We start from the raw sequence: 17,609 nt of genomic DNA on the forward strand, positions 1-17,609 counted from the left end.
AGAACTTCCTCCGGGACACCGGGAAGTATAATGCACACAAGCACACACACGCGTGCATGCACACACACATGCACATGCATACACACGCACATGCGCACACACACGCGTGCATGCACACACGCGTACACACACATGCACATGCACACACACGCACACACGCACACACACACGCCCAGCCCCTGTCTTTGGACAGAACATGCACCGTCACCCTGCAGGGCAGCAGCTGCGGGCGCTGGGGCAGAGCTCCGGGGAGGAGCCCGCCTGTGGGCGCTGCCAGGCCGGCTGGGGCCCCTCAGCGGCTCCTGGCCTGATGGGCGGAGGGTGATGAGAGGGGAGCAGGCCGCCTGGGGGCGCCCGGGGAGGCGGGGAGGCGGGGCGGGGGGCGGGCGCTGATGTCACAGGAAGCCCCGCCCCCTCGGGGCTGGGACGGGGACCGGCCGCCGCTCAGACGGTCCCGCCGCCGCCGCTCCCGCCGCTCAGACGGTCCCGCCGCTCCGACGGTCCCGCTCCGACAGCCTGGTCCGGAGCCGGGCAGCCGCCCGCACCCAGCACCCCGTCCGTCCGTCCGGGCAGCCGCCCGCACCGTGGCCCCGATCCTCCCGCTCCCGGAGCCGCCGCCGCCGGTAAGTCCGCGCCTCCGCCCCCGGCGCTGCTCCGGTCCCGGTGATCCCGGTCCTCTCCGCTCCGGCGGGTCCTCCGGGGGCGCAGGGGAGACGGGCCGGCGCCCCCACTTCGCTCCCGCTCCTCCTCCTCCTCCTCCTCCTCCTCCTCCTCCTCCTCCTCCTCCTCCGGGGGACGCCGCGCGGGACCCGAGGCGCTCGGTGCGCGGGGCGGCCGGTCCGGGGGACCGGAGCCCGAGCCCAGCCCGACGGCGGCTGTGCGGGGCCGGCCGCCTCCTCCCCGCGCCGGCGCGGGGCTCGGGGCGCAGGGGGCGCAGGGGGGGCTCGGGGGGCGCATGGGGGGCTCGGGGGCGCAGGGGGCGCAGGGGGGGTTCGGGGGGCGCAGGGGGTTCGGGGGCGCAGGGGGTTCGGGGGGCGCAGGGGGACTCGGGGGGCGCAGGGGGCTCGGGGGGCGCAGGGGGACTCGGGGCGCAGGGGGTTTGGGGGGCGCAGGGGGTTTGGGGGGCTCAGGGGGGGCTCGGGGGGCGCAGGGGCTCGGGGGGCACCGCCGGGTGGGGTTCCGCTCTGCCTGCTGTCGCCCCGGCTCCTCCTGCGGGGCGCGGGGGACGCGGGGCTCCTGGCGGCTCTGCCCGCGGACCCGGACCCGGACCCGGAGCCCGCAGCCCACAGCCCGCTGCCCCGCGGGCGGTCCCCTCCGGCCTCGGGGGAGGGAGGGTGGCGAGGCCGCGGTGCAGAGGAGCCGGGCCCCCAGGAGCGCATCCTCGGCACAGGAAAGAGGGGCCGTGACCGGGCGGCGTGGCTCGGTGGGTAGAGCGCGGCCTGCGGACTGAGGGGCCCGGGTTCGATTCCGGTCCGGGCTCAGGCCCAGGTCCCAGGCTCCATGCCATGTGGGCGTGCAGGGGGCGGCCGGTCCGTGATTCCCTCTCCAAGCTGGTGTTTCCCTCTCCCCCTCTCCCTTCCTGTCTGAGATCAATAATATACACATCTGTATCAAAATAGAAAGCAGCCCGCGCCCTGATCTCTGATCTCTGCGCCAGGACAGGTTCCCGGACAGGAGCAGGGAACAGGGATGGAGCCCCTGCTGGTGCCTCTGACACCAGGGCCCTCGGGGAGCCGCGGGGACAGGGGTGCAGACTCAGGGAGCTGCGGGGACAGGGGTGCAGAGATCGGGGAGCCGCTGGGACAGGGGTGCAGACTCAGGGAGCCGCGGGGACAGGGGTGCAGAGATCGGGGAGCCGCTGGGACAGGGGTGCAGACTCAGGGAGCCGCGGGGACAGGGGTGCAGAGATCGGGGAGCCGCGGGGACAGGGGTGCAGACTCGGGGAGCCGCTGGCCGAGCTCCTGGCTGAGAGAAGAACCCCTCAGCCAGGTTCGATCAGGCATGGGCCGGCAGCACTGACATGCGTTTCGCACCTGGATGAGCGCCACTCTGGAAGGCCTCGTGGGCAGTCCCGGCCGAACCCCCTCAGAACCGGCTCGGGTGGCCGGCCGCCCACCGCTCAGTGCACCTGTTCCTCAGTCTGAGTGTCTCCCTGTAGCTTTACACCTACTTTCCCCCGAATTTCTCCAAATAATGTCCACGTCCAGGTAGCCTTACGTGGTGACTCTAAAAGCATCGCGCTGGCTTCCTGCCTGCTTGCTATTCTTACTTGTGCCTCGTCCCTGACACGGGGCAGATGGAAAAACGTGTTTCTGGACGGTGACCTTGTACATAGCCGTGGGATAATTAGGAGAGGAAATGGAAAAACACATTAAATGCTTAGCCCAACGCCGTGGCTCAGCAACAAAAGTTAAAATGGTGTTATTTTTGTTTAGATTATTATCTCAGAAAGAGGTATTATATTCATATCAAGTTTGGAACTCCCCAAACTTCTCGAATATTTTTTTTTAAATTGCTAACACAACCCCCCCATAATTTCCCTGCATAATTTAATTACATTTTTGTAGCTGTATTAATAGCATGGGTTTTATTATCTTTACTTGTTTAAAAATATGCTGTTGTAAAATACGAGGCAATGAATATTGAGACTCATAAGGCAAAGACGAACTATTTTGAGAAAATAATGTTAGATGTAAACATTTAAAATGTTAGAAAGTTTGACATAAAAATTCATGTTATTCTAGTCTGGTGTTTGCTTTTTTTATGATAAGAGAATATCAGAGCATCAGTGTTAATCTAGAATTAACTTATTTTTCTAGATTTAAAAAACATCGGTATTTTTCTAGCTGTAATACTAGAAAGCAGTGGACAGAGTCTGCGGTGAGTTCTAGCTGTGAAATAAGCATAGAGTCGGTGCTTTGCATGAGGAACGTAAGCTGGATAGTGTTTTACCTGCAGCATTCAGTCACCTGCAAGAAATGTGCTTGGGTTGTTGCAAAGATACACTTTTTTAAAAGTACATCTAGCACGCGCAAAAAATGTTACTTTTATTAATTAAAATACATACATGTTTACCCTATGTCCAACCCACTCACTGTGATAAAACGGAAGAGTAAAATGAAAAAAACTAAAAGTGGGTCTGTCACTTTAAACTCACGTTAAAAATGCATTTTCCTCACGGGTGGTGCCCAGAATGCAGTGAGGTTTAAGGGGGTCAACACCCCAGCGGGTTTATGGGACCCTTTGCATTCCCCTTTAAGTGTTTTATCGTTATTTTTCATGCATCACAGAAATTTCAGTAAAAAATTCAAAATAATATTAAGACCAAAAAGATTACCTTCTGTGCTTCATGTGGGCGTGGAAAACCCGTTGAAAAACCCATAAAAATGCACAAGCCCCAAGCAATCCCCGGAGTCCTGTGTTTCTAACAGAACGTCCGGAACCGTTGTACGATATGATGATAAAAACCGGCTGGCGTTCGGCGGCAGCTTCACTGGGAGGCGGTCTCAGGGCTTTGTGGGAAAATTGGCAGAGTGATTCTTCAATGACCACTGAGCAAACCCTGTGTCACACTCTGTGCTCGGAACGCGGCTCGCAAAGCCAACTGGTTTTGGGAAGAGAATGTGGTGGTGCCAGCGCTCCAGAAAGCAGTACCCTCAGGGGATGGTGTGGGGTCTCGGGCTCCGTGCCTCACCTTCGCTCGGGGCCCAGAGACGCTCTCACCCGAAGCTGGGCTGCGCCCTGGCGATGGCGGGGAGGGACAGGCTCGCGTGGGTACCCCCTCTTTTCTCCGGACTCACTCAGACCGCCAGGGAACGCACGTCAAGTAGAAAACCAGCCCTGGCCGGTGTGGCTCAGTGGTTGAGCGTCGGCCTGAGAACTGAAAGGTCCCAGGTTCCACTTCCGGTCAAGGGCACACACCCAGGTTGCAGGCTAGATCCCCAGTAGGGGGCGTGCAGGAACCAGCGGATCCATGATTCTCTCTCATCGTGGATGTTTCTGTCTCTCTCTCCCCCTCTCCCTTCCTCTCTGAAATTGATAAAAATACAAGTTTTTAGAAAGAAAGAAAACCAGTGCCCGGCCGCTTCAGACGCTGGCCAGTCTGGTCTGAAGTCCCGTGTGAAGGAGCAATGCTTGTCCTCTCAGGGATGCTCCTCCTCCACCACGGGTCCTCCCCGGGCCCTGACACGAGTGAAGAAACCCGCGCATGGGAGGTCAGGAGGGGCCCTGAAGCAATGAGGCGGGAAATAAGTTTTCACCAGAACTGCAGGGTCAGGTCTGCACACCAAGCAGCCATCTCAGTCACGTCTCTGTGTGTTCACACAGACAGCCATCCCGTCCAAATGCCCTCATCAGCAGCAGCCACGCAACGCCACGCACCAGACCCTGCCACCCCTTAACTTTAGTTTATCGGCGTGTCAGTGGCTTTGTAATTTTGAAGATAGCCTTAGTACAAAACAAGAAAAAACCTGAAGAAATACACTGCATTTCATTGTAAAATGTGGAATATACGTAGCTCACGTGATGTAGTAAAAAGAGCCTATGAATAGACAGGTGACGATTAAATCTACAAAATCTGTTTAAATAATAGAAAACATTCGTATAGATCCTATTGCAATTCCAATTTAAACGAAACGTCCTCAATAAATCTAGGTTATCTTTTATGTCTAAGTAGGGTTATACTACTGTTCACTAAATCAGATTAGATCGACAAATCCGTGCCTCATCCCATATTTGAGAAATCTCAACACCAGATTAATTTTTTTAAGTTAATGTTATTTTATAAGAAAATAAATTGTTTCAATTTTTAAAATTACAATAGCTCAGCCAGCGTGGTTCAGGAACCAGGAGGTCACTGGTTGGATCCCAGGTCAGGGCACACGCCCAGTTTGCAGGCTCCATCTCCAGTAGGGGGCGTGCAGGAGGCAGCCGATCCATGATGTTTCTCTCTTATCAATGTTTCTCGCTCCCTCTCCCTTCCTTTCTCTCTCTAAAAATCAATAAAAATGTATTTTTAAAAATTTATAAAAACACAATAAAAGCCTTCCTTTTTATCGTTAAAAAGTAGAGTCACTTGCTGTGACCGGGAGTTAAGGTCAACGTGCATTAAGGTCCTACTCGTATGACCAGATGATAAGGTGCGAATATTTTCCTGGAGCACGTTTCTCCCTTTGTCCAGCAGTCGTTTTGCCAATTGGAAAGAGACAGTGCCATGCAGAAGGCTCACCCATCACTGCTGTTCTCAAAGGTGGGCACAAGAGTGTGAGAGAGACACATGGACTGGCTGCCTCCCACAAGTACCTCCACCCGGGCTGGGGAGCCTACAACCCAAGCACCAGATGTGTGCCCTTGACCGGGAATCGAACCCACAACCCGTCGGTCTGCAGGCTGACGCTCTAACCACTGAACCAAACCAGCCAGGACAAGAGACCTTCCTCTCAGGGTGGCGTGCGAGGGCGACTGACTTCGTTTTGAGGGTTTGCCCTGTGCCCTGTGCATTACTAACTCCTCAGCTCTCATCTCATTTACCACCCCTCCTCCTCTCCAGAGCCCCAGAGCACCCCTCCACTCTGTCTGCAGATACTAACTCCGGCCCAGAGCCCTGAGTCATCGGACCCAGGTAACACGGCCCCAGGCACACGGCGCAGGCACTCGGCCCCAGACACACGGCCCAGGCATACCACCCCAGGCACACCACCCCAGGCACACGGCCCCAGGCACAGGGCCCCAGGCACACCGCCCCAGGCACACGGCCCAGGTACACCACCCCAGGCACACCACCCCAGGCACACGGCCCAGGCACACGGCCCCAGGCACACGGCCCCAGGCACACGGCCCCAGGCACAGGGCCCCAGGCACACCGCCCCAGGCACACGGCCCCAGGCACACGGCCCCAGGCACAGGGCCCCAGGCACACCGCCCCACGCACACGGCCCAGGTACACCACCCCAGGCACACCACCCCAGGCACACGGCCCAGGCACACGGCCCCAGGCACACGGCCCCAGGCACACGGCCCCAGGCACAGGGCCCCAGGCACACGGCCCCAGGCACAGGGCCCCAGTGGCTGGGCCTGGACCTGCCCTCGCCCGGCTTCCTCTCCCCACCCCTCGCACCGCCCCCAGTGGGCGTGCGGAGCCTCCGTGGAGCACAGAACGCCCCGTTGTCCGGAACAATGGCCACGGAAAGCAGGCCGGCTTCCTGGCTGTCCGCTCGCTCTGCAGGAAATCATTATGATGTTGTGTTTCCCACCTCCTTCTTGTCAATGGCAGAAAGGAAGAGAGAGGGAAAGAGAGGAAAACCCACCGCTGCAGTGTCAGCTCCTGCAGAGAGCGAGGAGGTGGGCCTTGGTCCGGTCCTGTGCAGACGGACCCCGCACCCCTGCCTGTCCCTCCCTCGCCCACAGGGGGTGACGCGGGTCTGTGTAAGCGGACACGCAGCCACACGGGAAGCGCTCAGTGCAGCGCTCGGCGCGTAGTAGGTGTTCCTCACATGTCCGTGCCCCTCACCATCCTTTATGGGCAGAGCCGGAGCTGTGAGCCGCTTCTCTGCACCATCAGCAGCCGGAGCACAAGCTCTCCCGAAGGCCGGGGAGGGAACCAGCTGGGGCGGAACGGACGCCTTGGGGTGGCCACGCGTTTGCCATTGTGTAATGTATCCCAGGACCTAATAGAAACGTGGTCGTCAATCGCGACTTCTTTAAAACTGGAGCACTCACACGCCCTTCATTCTGACCACTGACAAAGGCAGGCGTGTCGCACAGAAAGTCCTTGTTCTTCATTCTGTCACACACGAAGCTCAGAGAAACGCAAACTTTCCCCGTGGCAAAGCCCTGATGCGGCTGTGTCTGCTGTGCCTGAGCCCCAGGGCTGCTCCACAGTGTTGTTAACGGGGGAAAAAACCACTAAAACCTGTAAAAAGTTTTAGTGAGTTTATTTGAGCCAAACTGTCGACATATGCTGGGAAGCAGAACCTCAGTGAAATGAGATAATGCTCCGGAGAATGGCCGGTTACGTTTCTATATTTATACATTGCAATCAGAGGAAGTTAGGTGAGTTACATGAAATCCATTGGTGATAGATTAGGAGGTGGGACAGAGCGAAGCGGGAAACCTCTGGGATAGGGTGAAAGGTGAAATGATGGACATGAGCTCCTTTCACAGAGATGGATACAGGATACTCTAACGTAATTAACAGTTGACAATTAACTTGATAACAGTAACAATGAGGGAATGTCTCCAGGCCATTTGTTGTGTCCTGAGGGGTCCGGGGTAAAAAGGAAGTTACCCAGACATCTCTCAGATATGTTATCTTAGAGGCAGGAAGGCTTCTCTCCAGGCTCAGGAAAGAAGATCTAAGTTGATCTTTGTCAGGTGAAATATCGGTCTAGAACATGACTACCCACTATAACCTGTTTGTAGTTAAATATTTAATTTTCAAACCATCTTTTGTGGTTATTTTAGGTCTCTGAGTTTGCAAGACTGCCACGCAGGCCTCCCCTGAGCTTGTCAGGTCAGCATGTGGCTCTTTTCGTTCACAGTGTCTGTCTCAGACCTCATATTGCTGAGGGTACACAGACCCCAATGAGGATAGGGATCCACCAAACGAAGCAAATGCTTTGTAGCGTCAGACAATGAAAGCCAGGGTGTGCATGTTATCTTTATGGACTGTGAGGACTACCATCCATTTAAGATACATTTGGATATCTCTCCATGGTTTTTTATTTAACTACCATCCCCAATGTGGAAGCTCAGAATTAAAGGAACAGTAAGAATGATCAAATTCAACTCTACTTGCAGGGTTCCAAAAAACGTGGTGCCTATTTCGTTTTCACAAAAATATCTTTATCACAAGGACTTCTCACCACTGCCAGATGGCAGACACATACGTAGTGAAGTGGCATTCTTACGAACAAGGCTTTGAAGGACGTTTGGTTTCATCCATTTGGACAGAAAGGTCTTCAGAGGAGGTGTGAGTGAGCCTGACAACCATCTAAAACAGCGGCGCTCAGCCTTTCTGATGTCTCGACCCCCAGGCTGAGAACCGCTGACAGGGTCGCCTACGACCATCGGGAAACAGATACTTACATTCCACTCATAACAGTACAAAATCACGTGATGAAGTAGCAATGGAGATAACGTTATGGTTGGGGTCACCACCCCACGAGGAGCTGCGCTAAAGGCCGCGGCATCAGGAAGGTGGAGAACCACTGGTCCAAACCAGCCCACAGGCCTGGGAGCCATCCAGCGACCTTCCCACGCTTCATTCGCGTTTCCATCGGCCGAATTCTTCGCGATCGTTAACTTCCTTAGACGCTTCCCCAGAGGATTTCCTGTCCTGCGTTCCATGCTGGTTTGGACATTGATGGTGACATTGGAGACCTCCTAGCTCACCTAGGACATGAGATCTGACCCGAAGTCAGTTTTCTAAGCCATGGCGCTGCCCACAAACCATCCCCGACTAGCGCTGTCCAGCCAGTTCCTCCTGCTCACGGGGCCCCAACCTCATTGGTTTGGAAAGGAGCGACGTGTTCCCCGTATTCCCACGCCCCGCCGCTCCCCGATGCCGATTGTTAAACTGTAACTTAGAGATGGTGCCCGCCAACCCCGGCTCCCGTGGGGGGAGGCCAGGGCGCCTCATCGCACCCAGAGCTGGGACCGCGCCTGGGTGGCTGTCGGGTGAGGGTCTAGAGCGGTGAAAGCAGAAATGAAGGAGCAGGCCTGGGGAGTAGGGACCAGGTCGGAAAGCGGAGGAGACCCAGGGGGACGCGCCTGCGGAGAATGAAGCCCGGACGGGGAGCGTGCAGCTACCGGGTAATCACTGCTCACCAGCGAGTGGCCCTCCGACCCCAGGGAGGGGGGATGTGAGAGTAAAAGAAGCCAGAGAACAGGAGGGGAGGCGGGTGGGAACCGAATACAGAGAAACACAATACAGAGGCGAGCGTGTGCGACGGATAAACGTGTCCAGGAAGACGGATGGACAGGCCGGCTGATGGGCCTCAGCTGGGCTGGGAGCGCCCGGCCGGCCGGCCTGGGACACGGGGGTAGCTCACAAACGCCTTCCGGCTGCTCGGCTGCCTGCCGGCAGGACAGGCTGGATCTGCCCTCGTGCTGGGAAGGGGCTGAGGGCCGGGCCTGGCTTCCTCCTGCCGATGGGGGTGAGGAGGGTGAGGAGGGTGAGGAGTGGCGGGAAGCGGCAGTGCCCTGGGTGGGCCGGCTCTGAGGTGGGACCGGCCGTGGGGATGGGGACCTCGGAGGGGAGCTCAGAGCTGGTCAGTGCGGCCTGCGGCTGGGCCGGCTCTCAGAGGACAGCGGGCACCGGGCTGAGCGGTCACCCCACTCACAGGGCAGGGCTGCTGGGTGGAGGGCACCCCCTCTGCTCCTGTCAGACCCGCGGGACCTTCGGGAGCTCAGCAGGCAGAGGGAGGCGAAGCCTCGTGACCCCTGTGGCCCCCAGAGGCTCGCTCTTGTTTTCTTTTCCTTTTTAATCCTCACCCGGGATGTTTCCCCAGTGAGTTTTAGGGAGAGTGGGTGGGAGAGGGAGAGACAGAGAGAAACACCGACATGAGAGAAACACATCTATGGGCTGCCCCCGGCACTCGCCCGGACCAGAGCCTGGGTTGGGGAGGAAGGAGCCTGCATCTGGGGTGTGTCCTTGACCGGAATCGAACCCAGGACCCGTCAGTCCCCGGGCCCGTGCTCTATCCACTGAGCCAAACAGGCCAGGGCCCTAAAGAGCTATCTCTTTACCGAACTCTGGAGATTGTCAGAATAAAGCATAATAGCATGATTAGTTCAAATCTATAACAAAATAAAAGCGTGCACAAGGCACACGCTTAAATACACACATAACGCACACACCTGCGCACTGAGCTGCACGCAGGAGCAAGGCCTGTATCGCTGCCGCCTCTAGCGCCCGCTTTACAGCCCTCAGCGTTATGGTTTGGGAGCGCACGTTCCTCGTCTGGATCAGCCTGATTTCCGTCTTAGGACCTTGTTCAAAATGGGGACACAGCTGGACCGGCCCTTTCCTCTTTCACTGGGACACACACACACACACACACACACACGTGCACGCACACCACTAGCACACACACACACACACATGCATGTGCACACACACACCATGAGCATACACACACACTCACTCGCGAGCACACACACAGGCACACACACACACACACACACACCCCTTGTTTCCTGGGGGTCCGTTATTAGTGTTCCACATGTCCTCTGTATGAACGGGAAAGCAACCTAAAGCCCAATAGAATTCACACACCTGACTCCTATTGGCAACACGTAAGGGCTTGTATTGTGCCTATGGCTGTGTTTTAACCACGAGATTGCTTTTAAGATATGTTTTTATTGATTTCAGAGAGAAAGGGAAAGGGAGAGAGATAGAGATAGAAACATCCATGATGAGAGAGAATCAGGGACTGGCTGCCTCCTGCACGCCCCACACTGGGGATCAAGCCCACAACACAGGCCTGTGCCCTGACTGGGAATGGAACCGTGACTCTGACCTATAGGTCGATGCTCAACCCCTGAGCCACACCGGCCACCTCACTGTGAGACCTGAAGACATGCTGACCAAAGGAAGGAAGCCTTCCACCGGATTGGTGCTGACTCAGCCAGCTCCAGCCCCACCCAACCACGCCGACCTGCCCCGGGGACATTGCATTTTGATACTTTGATCCATGAACCCACAACACGTAGAAGATCATTCCAGAGTAAGAATCATACTCTTCATTAAGGTTTTAAATCTCAGGCGGAGAGGCTGCACGTGAACATACAACTGCACGTGAATGCCTGTCCCAGACCCAGGCCCCGGGCCCTCCTGGTGGCCACGGGGACGTCCCGGAGGTGAAGTCTCATCCTGAACCTGCAGGAAGCAGCCCTGCCTTCCTCTAAGGCAGTGTTTCCCAACCTTCTCTCATGATGAGAATCACCTGGTGGAGTTGTTAAAACACAGATTCCTGAATCCCAACTAAGAAGTGCTAAACTAGAATTTTTGAGAACATATAGGTAAAATTGCATACCTAACTTAGTGCTCTGTATATAAAATCTGTCTTAGAGCACTAGTTAAGTATACAATTTTACCTATATGTTCCCCAAAATCCTAGTTTAGCACTTCTTAGTTGGGATTCAGGAATCTGTGTTTTAACAACTCCACCAGGTGATTCTCATCATGAGAGAAGGTTGGGAAACACTGCTCTAAGCCTCACCGCCCACAGGTGAGCGCCCAGCAGTTCGGTTTTGCTGTGTTCACGTTCACGGCTGAGGAGTGGGAGCATCCTGAACGGTCTTCCGAGACCTGCTGCTCTCACTCCGCCCTCCGCGGGAGGGGCCCCTGTTAACGTGCGGGGCTGCGGTTCTCTGTTTGCACTGTTGTTTTAAATAAATCTTTATTGTTGAAAGTATTGCATAAGCCCTCTCCAACCCCGCTCCCCCCAGCCCTCACCACCTCCATCTGTGTCCATGGGCTACGCACACACGCACATGAGCGCTTCGGTTGACCTCTCTCCCCTCCACCCTCACCTCCTTCCCTCTGAGGTTTGACGGTCTGATCGAGGTCTCCCTGTCTCTGGCTCTATTTTTGTTCATCAGTTTACGTTGTTCATTAGATCCCACAAATGAGTGAGATTATGTGATATGTATCTTTCTCCGACTGGCTTGCTTCTCTGAGCACAATGCTCTCCAGCTCCATCCATGCTGTTGCAAAGTATTTTTTCACCACAGCAAAGTATTCCATTGTGTGGATGTACCACCGTTTTCTAATCCACTGCTGATGGGCACATAGGCTGCTTCCAAATCTTAGCTGTGGTGAAACATGCAGTGTGCCGCTATGAACATAGGGGTGCATATGTCCTCTCTGATGGGGTTTCTGGATTCTCGGGTCTGTTCCTAGAAGTGGGAACACAGAGTCAATGGTAGGATTCAGCCCAGGGCGTGTTTCCTTTCTCCGCCTGAGAGATGCTGAGACGCCACTCGGGTTGCTCCCGCCGTGTTGCTATGACACAGTGGGACTGCGTATACCGGATCTCCGGGGCTGGGGGTCTTTCAGGAATACGCTTGCTGGTGGGATTTCAGGATCCGAGACAGTCCCTGCCCTCAGGCCAATCTGTACTCCCAGCCACAGAGTGTGAGGGTTCCATGGCACAGCGTCCTTCCCGACATTTTGAATTATTGTTAAACTTTCAAGATGCTTTCCAGTCTGGTGGGTGGAGGGTGTATCTCACTCTGGTTTGGATTCGCATTGCCCTCACTGTGAATCACAGCAGATTCATACGTAAAATGGATGAAGACCTTGCTCTGAATCGTTTGTTCCTAATTGGGTAGCAGTGACCTGAGTTTGTGTAATTATGGTGAAGCCACTTTTTTTGCTTATATTTGTTTAAGAGAAGAACTATGTCCTTCTGGTTAGGTCAGTGGTCAGCAAACTGAGGCTCGCAAGCCACATCTTTGGCCCCCAGAGTGTGGCTCTTCCACAAAACACCACATGTGGGTACCCACCTACAGTGTGATTGTAACTTCGTGGCCCATGCGCAGAAGTCGGTTTTCTGCTCTCAAAAGAAATTTCGATCGTTGTGCGGTGGATAGCTGGCTCTGTTGACTAATGAGTTTGCCGACCACTGGTTTAACCTAATTGTTAATGCTTCGCCATGGCAGCTGCAAGGAGGCTTCGCTGTGTCCTTATTGCTGTATTTCTTTCCTGTGTTTTCACTTTTCTGCTGATTTTGATTTCACTGTGTGATCACTCCCACCAACGGGGCTCCTTAAACAGACGAGTCTGCTTTGTAGCTTGTTCCCGGCGTCTCTCTTCTTCTCGCTGACACTTGGCAGTGTTTGCTCTGTGCCCTCTCTTTTGGGGGTGAGCCTGCTTCTGGTGCCATGGAGACGGGCCTTTTCTGGGAAGAGTGGAAGCAAGACCATGGGACACATCCAGTCCGGCATTAATATGGGCAGCACGTCTCAGTGACCCACACGAACTCATCCACGTTTCCCGGTAGCCAGAGGCAACCATTGGCACGTGTTTTCCTCGTTCCTCCGAACCACCAAAGGGGAGAAAGGCCGTTCCGTGGAATTTTCAGCCGTGTTGGCACAGGAGAGCTCCAGAGCTCAGCAGGAAAATAAACCAGCGACGCGTCATGCTCTTTCTATTCCGAGAGGCATTTCCCAGAAAGTTGGGAAAACACGCAGAGTGAATTCCGACTTTGAACCTAAAGCCCGAGATGGACAAGGGATCTTATTTTTGTTTTTCAAAATAGCTCGCAGAAAATCCAGCGTCTAAATATAGTGCAGCGTGTTTGTTGATGTAAAAGTGCACATCTCTTTCATGTGACCGGATTCTGGTCCCCCTTGTAACGTAGACCAGACAGAATGCAATAATACGTAAGAAATTATCAAAATTCGACAAGTTGTAAAAACGTACAACGTAATTGAAATATTTTTCACCACAAAATATTTAATTTCGGAGATTGCTTTTCACGCCGGCTTTCTGAGCGCGATGGGTTTTCACTTAAAGATCTCGGCTGACCTCGTAGAGATGCTGGGCCTTCGCCGGAGACTGTTAGAAGCGGCAGCGAGTGGTAAGCCAAGGGCAAATTCAATGAGAGCATCTCCATCCCAACGTCAGCTGGCGACGATGGAAGACTCGCAGACGCCGATGTGACGTGTCTGAAGTCCCACAGGCCCGGGCCCTGTGCACATATAATACATACACAGCACGGGAAGCCAGGTCACCCTGCAGCACATGCTCCCCATTCACACACATGAAACACGCCATCACAGTGGACGGATCTCCCATGTGAACAGCCCTCTCTGTGTGTCTCAGGAAAGTACAGTCTCATCGCTGGCAGGGTTCGGCCTCTCTGACCGGGTCTGCACCTTTCACCCCACTCACCCCCATCCGGTCATTTCCTCTCCGGTCCTTGGACCACGTCACCTTCCTCCCGGACGGCCTTCCCCGAGCTCTCCTGCTGTGGCTCCGTTCCTGGCTGCGGACGCTCCCGCGGTTGAAATCGGAGGGTGTCATAGAGGAAGCAGAGCAGGAGGCGGGGTGAGCGCGTCTGGAGGGGAAGTCGCTGGGGGTGTGCTCAGAGCTCCCTGGTGAGGCGGCATCTCACCTGGCATCACAGCCTCAGGGCCATGGGTGCCTCCGGGAGGGGAGGTGCAGGGGGGGCGACACTGTAGCCAGGCGGGCGGAGACATCACTGTGCCTCACGGTCGTGCCTCATGGTGAAGCCTCACGCCCTTTCCCGCAGAAGCAGGCGCCCTGGCCTGTGTCCCCAGGCCCCTGAGCGGCAGCAGTTCCGTCTGCACAGTCTGCACCGCCCTCGGCGCTGTCACCTGGTCCGAGGTCAGCGGCTGCTCAGCTGGGGCATCTCTTGCACAGCGAGCGGCATCCTTTCTGATTAGCAAACCCCCACTCATCCCGTGGTTTCTGATTAGTAAATCCCGACTCATCCGCCGGACCCGAACAGAGCCTGGGGCTGACTCTCCGCCTCAAGCCCTGGGGACCGCATCCTTGTCCGGCCCCCCCGGGAGCTGCCCCTCTGCCCACCGCAGCCCGGGACTCGGGGGACTGGGAGGGGGCGCAGGGGGCCCCTCCAGCGCTCCCCTCTGACAGCCCGCTCTCCTCTGCGCCCCGCGGACAGGGGCTGCCCCTCCCGATGGGGGCAGAGCCGGCCCGGCCCCCTCCTGCCCGCCTTCGCGTGCAGACGTTCGGAGGGTCACTCAGTCCCTCCAGAGGGTCCTTCCAGCTCACAGGGTCCGGTGTGTAGTGACTCGTTTGAAAGAGAAATGTGGGGAGCGGCTTAGAAAGAAAAGACCAGCTTCCCCCGGCTGGATTGTCGTAGATTGATCTCTGGCTCTCGGGTATTGGTAAGATGTACTTACAAGATATGAAACATTAATGTGCAGTTCTTAAACTATGAAAAATTAATGACGTTCTATTTTTGGTGAGAAGTCCATTGCCCATTTAGAGATTGAAAAGCTGCATTTCTGAGGCTCAGCTTGAAGGCGGACTTGGCTGGAAGGCGATGGGGCCTGAGGCTGCCCGGCAGGCTGCCCTCGCCCTCCCGGGGTCGGCTCGGTGCGGGTTCGGTTTAACCTGGTGAACCGGCACGGGAATGCGGCCCAGGGAGGGGACCCCCGTCTCAGCCCCTCCACCGTCAGGGCGCGTGTGGGGCGAGTGTGGGGTTCAGGGGCATCACCGCCCGCTCCCCAAAACCTCCTGGCACAAAAATGACAGCTGACGCTTTTGGGCAACCAGTTAGACGGCTTTCCCGCGCTCACACCCCGGTGACACCTGGTCCGAGCGAGGCCGCTGCTCCACGAGCACAGTTTTCACCCCGTTCACACTCAGCAGGAAGGAGCACTGAGCTCCCGTTCACCGCCGAGCCCTAGGGCCTGGCTGGTGGCCAGTGCACAGCACAGCGACAGGTGCTTCCGCCGTTCGGTCGACTTGCATATTCCCCTTTGATTACAGAGCGCTATCCCACTTGGCAAGGGTGTCCGGGTGGGAGGGATAATGTAATTGCCTAAATCACAGCGGGCATAGATGGTATCCGTCCAAGTCGGACTCCGCCAGGGACTCACCGGGAAGAGGAGCGCTGCTCAGGTCTCCGGAGACACACGTGTGCGCACAGCGCGGCGAGGCCGCCCCTGGCTCTCGAATGTTTGCGGAGACACACGTCACGGGGTTTGCACGGGTCCCGGCGCCTCAGCACGCCCGTCACGGTGGCTAGGAAGAGCGTCGCCAGGGCAGGCCGAGGCGCTGCTCCGAGGAGCGTGAGGGAGGGCCCCTTCTCCGCCGGTCCTCGGGCTGCCGGCACCCTCTCCGCCCCCTGGGATATGAGGAAGGGCGCACACGCGATGCTGGTCCATGACGGCCGCTCCCTCTCCTCACGGGGGCAGGGCAGACGCAGTGTGACGCCGTTCACACGTGTGACGGAACATTGACAGGCGGGGAGACCACGAGCCCGAGGTCGCCATCACCCGCGTGACAGCGAGCGACAGTCCCTGGCAAGAACCTCTGGTGGGAAGGGAGACAATGCGTGTGTCAGCCGCTGTGAAACGTGAAATTCTGAGACGTAAACATGAGGCCCATTGGTGGTCATGCTTTTCTCCTCTTTCCTTGTTTTGCCCATGTTGCCTCCCCTATGGACTATGGAATATTCTCTCTCCTCCCTCTCTCTCTCTCTCTCTCTCCCCCTCCCCCTCTCTCCCTCTCTCTCCAGCTCTCCCCCCCTTCTGCCCCATCTCCCCCCCCCCCAATATTTGCTTAGATCCAGACCCTTCTCTTGTTGGTGCAGAGGAAAACCTACCCCTCTCCTCCTCCTCAATCCAAAGGCGTTTCAGAGGCTGCTGGGGGGCGGGGCTGTGTGTGAAGTCCCTTCCAGGGCTCAGAGCGGTGACCCCTCACTGTTCGGTCCCTTAGAGGCATTCACATGTAAAACAGCCCTTACAGAGAGCTCCAGCGGCCCCAGGCCCCCGGAGAACGTGGAGGGCGGAGAAGGGCAGAAAGGAAGACTTGGGCATGTCCCCCCAGTGCAGTGACATGCAAACAGATTGCAAACAGACGCAATCACTGTATGGCTCTGAGCTACTGCACGTGTGCTCTCTGCAGCGTGTAATTGCCCCCGAACTTTAGGGGAAGTTTGGGTCGTACACGGGCGGAGCCGGGAGGAAGAGGGGCTGACGGGAAGGGCGGACACCGCGAAGTCCCGTGGTTTTGCTGGGATTCGGATTTGCTCAGATTGGCTCGGATTCTATAAAGCGCGCTGAGTGAGGGCAGCCGGAGGCGGGGCTGTCGGAAACCCGCAGAGGTGCTGCGGGTCCGGGGAGGGCTGTGTCCCAGGTTCGGTTCCGTTAAAATCCTGGGGTTAGTCACCCTCCCCTCAGGACGCTGGCATTTTGAAATGCAGCATCTGGCTCCACGCACGCTGACGGCTGACAAAAGCTTCAATACCAAACAGCTCTCACCTCTGTCTCCTGGGCCTCTGTCCTCACTCGATGGCCAAAGACTTCTCCGCATTTCACTTTTAAATTGGGATTTTCTTTCTCTCTTAGAACGCAAACGTCGATGCTAGCACAGATATCTAACATTAGCAGGCAACGATAAATGCTGACTGCGCGCTGTAGAGGAATTAGAGAGCAGCTCATTTGAGAATGTTCACACGCTCCCGTGTTAGTTGCCATAGCATCGCCTGCCAGCCTCTGAGAAGTTTTCTGCAGAAGTATTCGTGTTCCCGGGAGACGGCGAGACCTCGATCTCGTCTTCCGGAGGAAAGAGCTCAGTGAGAGACAGTGCAGGGACGAAGGGAGGAGGTATCGGCCGCAGCGAACGCACTCAGGGCGGCGAAACCAGGACACAGAGGCCGCAGGAGGCGGGCGGCCGCTCTGCTCCGGGGCGTCAGGGCAAAGGGCCCGTGGAGGCCGGGTGTGGGGGCGCCTGGGACGAACTGCCACTGCCCATTGCCCCCCGGTTGCACTAGTCACAGTGAAGTAGGTGTGTGCTGGAGGAGTCAGAGACTGGTGAAAGTGGTTTGTCTTTATTTGTAAACGCACTGAACGCACCAAAAAGTGTTTCCAGGCGTCACAGGCAGTGA

The 17,609-nt window shown here is 56.4% G+C and overlaps 1 protein-coding gene across 5 annotated transcripts in view; it reads left to right on the forward strand.

Annotated features, from left to right (window-relative positions):
* Positions 1-397: 397 nt before the first annotated feature.
* The window catches only part of CALCRL (calcitonin receptor like receptor), a 66,727-nt gene continuing 49,515 nt past the window's right edge, over positions 398-17,609 (forward strand). For 3 of the 5 annotated variants that reach the window (XR_014795752.1, XR_014795753.1, XM_084892453.1), the window contains exon 1: positions 398-623. The gene's annotated coding sequence lies outside the window, so the exon portion shown is untranslated. The remainder of the gene's footprint in view (positions 624-17,609) is intronic. The other 2 variants (XM_084892455.1, XM_084892454.1) reach the window with 1 other exon arrangement.

Source organism: Pipistrellus hanaki (assembly GCF_964339955.1).
Source record: "Pipistrellus hanaki genome assembly, chromosome: 8".
In the NCBI taxonomy this organism is placed as follows: domain Eukaryota; kingdom Metazoa; phylum Chordata; class Mammalia; order Chiroptera; family Vespertilionidae; genus Pipistrellus; species Pipistrellus hanaki.